Source organism: Asparagus officinalis, chromosome 6 (genome assembly GCF_001876935.1).
Source record: "Asparagus officinalis chromosome 6, Aspof.V1, whole genome shotgun sequence".
NCBI classification, from domain to species: Eukaryota; Viridiplantae; Streptophyta; class Magnoliopsida; order Asparagales; family Asparagaceae; genus Asparagus; species Asparagus officinalis.
This window is the reverse complement of record NC_033799.1, coordinates 69,565,954-69,572,763: the sequence shown is the minus strand read 5'-3', so window position 1 is coordinate 69,572,763 and position 6,810 is coordinate 69,565,954.

Genomic DNA, 6,810 nt, shown 5'->3' with positions numbered 1-6,810 from the left:
AAATAAATTCAAACAACAAAGAAATAAAAATTATAACTTTCTTGAAAATAAACACAAGATACGTTCGTCGTCTCTTGCTTGCGTGGGTCTTTAGCCTGTGACGGGGACGTCGATATGCGTGGACTACCTGGCAATCAGATCTGATCCAGAGCTTCGTCGATCCGCGAGGAGATCTAGAAACTTGAAGCGCCTATCTCGATAAAAGCGAGATATTTGCTCTTCTTAGTATTACCACAACGGGATAATACTAAGGATCGGGTACGGGTGATGTAGATCTGACGAAGAAACTCTCTTGCGTTGAAGTGCTCGATCACTCTTCACTCCGGCAGGGCTTCGCCAATTCTCCAAAATTCCAGATGTCTTGACTTGGCCGAGACACCGTAGGTGCCTCAGTTCAGCTTTGAGACGTTTTCAATGCCCGTTTGACTGTTTTCGCTGTAACTTCTTTGTCTGAACTCGGATCTGAGTGATTCCAAATGCGTTGGAAGTCTGACGAAGAATTCTATCAGTTCCAATGGTTAGATTATCTGTAGAATGAACGAGACACGAAGGGCGTTGTTCCTTTTGTAAACATCGCGGGGTTCTCGATTAGCCTGTGTCTTCGTTATTCCGAAATCCTATCAGCTCACGTAGTTCGTCGGTTCACTTCAAGCGTTCACCGACATCAGTCGAACTCCTGTGAACTAGAAAGTGACGTTCATTGTCGTTTTTTAACACTGAACTGTTCGTGGAGACCCATAGGCAATTTTCGATGCCTACAAAGCTAGGATAAGCAATACTAACCATGAGATATATCCTATATGATGAATATATATATGCAAGGATATATAAACTAACACAAGATGATATATCCTATACAATATGATATATGTGTATGCAAGGATATAAAACTAACACAAGGGGTAAACAATATGAATTAGATAGTTGATCATATAAATAATGAGCTAATGACAATGGCGACAAGAGATATAAACACAAGTATAAATAAACGCCAAAGCACACTCAAACACAAGATATGATCACGGAGTTCGGACCTTCCGTCCTACGTCTCCGCTCCCCACTCCCGGGAAGAAATCCACTATCACAACCGGGTTTTCTACGTTCACCCGAATAACGTTAACACCTCACAGTGTCGGTTTTCAACGTTCACCGAACAACGTCACTCCTCACAATCGGTTTTCTAGTTCACCGAAAACTGCACAACACACTCGGTTTTCTAGCTCACCGAAAACCTACAACACTCACAATGTAACAAATATAAATTTGTTCTCTACAATAGATGAGAACTCAATTAAGCACAACTCAATGTTACAATCTCTCACAACCCTAATATACTATGTATGTAAATACAATAAGCTCATGTGGGTGTGTGTAACAATGAGATTCAATAAAAACTTAACTCAATAAGAACTAGCAATAAGATTGATATGAAATACAATAGTAGAAATGCTAGGAAATAGAGTTAAGGAAACTTCTCTAAAAACACAAAGAGAGGATGATGAAATGTTGAAGATGAACTCTTCAATAGTTGATGTAAACTCCTCTTTGTATCAGCAAACCCAAAACAAACTTAAACCAAAACTAAACAAGCTTAAACCCTTGTTTAAAACCTTGTTTAAAAACTTCTTGGATACATTGAAAGAGAACAACAATAGGGTATTTATACCCACTCAAAATCTCAGCCAAAACCCCTAAGCCAAATGACAAAAACAGCCCCAGCGACGGTAACAAAACTAGCTGTTGGAAACAGAAATGATTGAGTGGCGGTCGACTGGAAATTCTCGCAGTCTACCGTGATCTAGGTCCCAATCTGAGAATCGAGCAGGAACTTCGTCGGTTGACCGGTGCGGTCGACCGAAGGAAATATCGAGCTCTCGGTCGACCGGTGCGGTCGACCGACAAACTCTCTGCTGCCCAGAAACAAATGAACAATTGAGCGGTCGACTGGTGCGGTCGACTGAAAACTGATATGACAGAAAAACAGGTTTTAGAGCTGATTTTTGAGACTTTGGAAAATATGTTAAAAATAACAAATGAAGTCCAAAATTAATGAAACTTTGGGAAATGTATATAAACATGTAAATGAACATGTTACAAAAAGAATTTTCCAAATTTCATTTCCCATTTGTGAAAAATCATCATTTTGCAAAATAGTCCAAAACACGAAAATGTAAACATGTGAATTTTGACATTTAGGCTAAACCATGTTTTAAAACTTTGTAAAATAATTATATAGACTTAATAAAATATGTATATGGTTATTGTTATGTCCAAAAACTAAGAAAACAATATTTTCACAAAATTGCATATTCTATGCAATGATTTTAAAAACACAATAGTAAATATGAAATATATGATTTCATGTTTATAAACATGAAAACTCAAAAACTATGTATGTATATATATATAACTATATATATGCATAGAAACCAAAACTTATGTATATATATATATATAACTATATATATATACGAAGAAACCAATAAATGTGTGTGTATATGATATTGAGCTTAGAGTATCTAACACACATAATATAAAACCTAAACTAAGTTACCCAAGCTAGATCTTGATCTTCAATAAGCTTGACATGGTACACTTGCGGATGAAGCTTGAACTTGGATATTGAACTTGAATTGCGTAAGCTTCACCGACATTCCGCTAACCTCCATTTGATATGATCGTTGAAGCTCTATTCCATCCATCCTCCAACTCGTTGTTTGTCTACAATAAATAGAAATATACCAACACTAGACAAACAACATTAGTGGTAAATTATTTATTAAACATCATCAAAACACGAAGGCCAACAATCTCCCCCTTTTTGATGATGACAAACAACTTATAATAAGGATATATGCATGTGAGGAAATGAATATACAATATTGTAATTATCATGCATATCAATCTCCCCCTTTTTGATGATGACAAACAATTTACAAAAAGAAATATATGCATGAAGGAAATGAATATATAATTTATAATTCACATGCATATAAACAAGAAAGAATATACTCACAACATTTCTCCCCCTTTGACAACATCAAAAAGGGGACAAAAGAATTAAGAGAGCGAAAGATCCCCCTATCAATAAGCATATGTGAGTATAAAAAAAATATTTAGGGATTGCTCCCCCTATCAAAAATCCATATAGAGTATATACAATGAAGATCATGGCAAAACAAATGTGAGCAAGCATACATGAATATGCTAAAAATTTACTCACATACATGAAGATAATGAGAACGAATAGATGATCCATAAGCACAAACATATAAATATCATCATATAAGTGAAATATAATGAATTCAAGGCAACAATTCAAAACAAAATCTTTGACAAAAGAATTTCAAGAGAGGCAACCATATCTAGCTCTTGAGCTAATAATAACTCATATAAACATTCTAGCATCCTGTAAACATGATTTGGGAATAAACACCCAATAAATCCGGAGGGTTATATAAGTACAAACCTCTCATCAAAATAAAACAAATAATCATGAAAACAAAAGATTTTATCAATTATAAATTTATTTTCATAATCAAAATATTTTAAGACATAATTTTAAAACCAAGAAAGGAAAAAGTAAGAACACTAAAATTCTTGGTTTAAAGTTTAAATTTGTTTTGGTACCCAAGAACTCTTGGTACCAAAAGATTTAGGGACATGACACCTATCATTTAAGCTCAAACCCTTAGGGCTCATCAAAATCAAAACTAATAATCATGAAAACAAAAGATTTGATAAAAGAAAATTTGTTTTCATAACCAAAAGATCTTAAAACATAATTTTCAAAACCAAGACAAAGAAAATAAAAACACTAAAGTTCTTGGTTTAAAATCAAATTTGTTTTGGTACCCAAGTATTCTTGGTACCAAAAGATTTAGGGACATGACCCCTATCATTGAAGCTCAAAGCCCTAGGGTTATGAACCCTCTTGGGCACATATGGTGCACTAGCACGGTCAAAACAATATTCATTCAAATGACCCTTCCGATTGCAATTTGTGCAATGAAAGAGATCCATTTGTTTTTGTGGACCATTAGCTCGTGCACGGGAATCATTTGCAAATAAAGATTTTCTTTTAAAATTATTTTGCAAATGAGAAACATTCTTAAACAATGGTCTATTTAGAACATATTGCAATTTAGAAGCTTTTTGTATATCAAAACAAAATTTAGCAAGATGTCCAAACCTACCACAAACATCACATTTAAAAACATGTGGTCTATTGGAAGCATTTGTCAAATGAGATTTTCTTTTCAAATCAAAGCAATATTTGGCCAAATGACCAAAACGACCACAATAATCACACTTGAACACACTAGCATGCTTATGATGAACTTTGTGAGAATGAGCATGTGAATGTGTAAGTGTACAAGATGAAGAAGCTATATGAGATGCACAAGGAACATTAGAATTCTTATGTTTGTGTGCATCATAACAAAACTTAGCTAAATGACCTTGACGGCCGCAAATAGAACACTTATAAGTTTTGCTATACATGTGTGCATAATGAGTAGATGATTTTGATTTAGTCTTGGCACACATGTCCATAAGCCTCTTATGATTATTAATGCATATTTTCAAAGTTGAATCTAAAGATGAAATACTATTTTTCATAAGATTCAAATCTTCATTTTTAGGCACATATGCATTTTTAGAAGTAGAACATAAATAGTTATTTATAAAAGAAGCTGTATCATTCTTTATGTTCTCTACTTCTAACATGGCATCAATCTTAGCATGAGATAAGCTAGAAATGGATGATGATAATTTCTCATTTTCCAATTTTAACATATCATTACTTTCTTTAAGAGCAACATTTTCTTTGGAAATGATATCAAAATTGGAAGCTAGCTTCTCATGATCGGATTTTAAAACATCATGCTTGCTTTTTAAATCATTAAAATCATTTTGCAATTTGTTATAGGCATGCAATAATTTTTCACTAGCACAAGCAAGTTCATCACTAGATAAATCATTATCGGGTTCGAACTCGCAAACCTCACTAGGGCTATCGCCTAGTGGCCGTGTGCATGATGCTCCACATGAACTTGAAGCGGGATCCTCCAAAGCTTGTCGGATCGCCTCCAAGTCCCCTTGATGTGCTTCTATAAATTTCCAAACTTTGTAAGCACTATCAAAATGAACAAACTTGTTAGACATAGATGAATTAAAAGCATTTAGCAAATATTCTAACAAAATATTGTTCATTGTAAACATACGATGATCATTCTTATTCCACTTGGATTTCTCCAAAATGGGCACAATATAAGCATCATCTATAATTTCCCATAAATCAAAGTGTTTAGATTGAACAAAAAGTTTAAATCTAACACACCATTGGGCATAGGGGAAATTATCTAATCTAGGAGCAATATTGATGGCATAACCTAAACCATGCATATCCATAATATAAAAGGCAAGCAAGATACAAATAAAGCTCAAAATTAGATTAGCACAATAAGCTAACTTGGATCTTTAACTCAAGGCGATTAGACCTTAAATCAAAGAGCACCAAGCTCTGATACCAATTGTTAGACCCTAGAGGGGGGGTGATTAGGGTCTTATGCTAATCTAATCCGATTAAATGCCAATTAAAATTAATTAACAAGTTGTATTCTTGCAAGATAGATATACAAGAGTTATAAGCAAGAATAAGCAATATACAATATGATATATCCTAGCAAAGAGATATATAGCAAAGTATATATGCAAGAATATATAAACAACACAAGGGGTAAACAATCTAAACAAGATAGTGGATGAAATAAATGAGTAATGCACAATTGGCGATATAAGATAAATGCAAAAACAAATACGCCAAAGACAAACTCAAACAAGCAATATGATCACGGAGTTCGGACCTTCCGTCCTACGTCTCCGCTCCCCACTCCCGGGGAGAAATCCACTAACACAATCCGGTTTGGAAGCCGGAACTTCTTCTACACACTCGGTTTTCTAGCTAACCGAAAACTCTACAACTCACACTCTTGCAATCACACTCTACACCCACTAAGTGTTGGACCTAGCCGTGTCTCCCTCAAGTGCTCGGTTACAACCTCTCCCTAGGCACGTCAACCGACGCCACTCCTCTTGGGACGATCCCCGACTCTCACCACACACTCCTCACTCGGTGTACAAGTGTATTACAAAGTGATTCTCACAATAAGCACAAATATGACAAATGATTGTTCTCAAAACAAGGTGAGAACTCAATTAAGCACAACTCTTAGTCACAAACCCACAACCCCAAATTATACTATGAATGTAAATACAATAAGCTCAAAAGGTTGTGTGTGAACAAAGAGATATAAATCAAAACTAAACTCAATGTAGTTCTAGCTTAATAACAATGATAATCAAATATATAAAAAAGCTAGAAATAGAGTTTAGAAAACTTCTCAATATATCAAGAGTTGGAGGGAGAATAGTTGAATGCCCAAACACCAATAGATGATCTCCTCAAGCTCTTGTAGAATTGAATCACAAAAACAAACTCTCAATTTGCTTAAAAGCTTTTTAAACACACTTAAACCAAACTAAAACCCTTGTTAAAAACTTTATTAAACTTGATTAAAAACCCTCTTGGTTAGTTTAAGAGTTGAAGGCAATGGGGTACTTATACCCTCTCTCAACTCAGCCAAAAACCTGAGCAAAAGACAAAACACAACCCCAAGGCAACGGTCAAAAAACTAGCCGTTGCAAACTGAAGGAACACTCGTCGGTCGACCGAAAAATTCGTCGGTCGACCGAAAATTTTCATCGGTCGACCGGACCGGTCGACCGACAGACTCTCTGTCGCCCAGT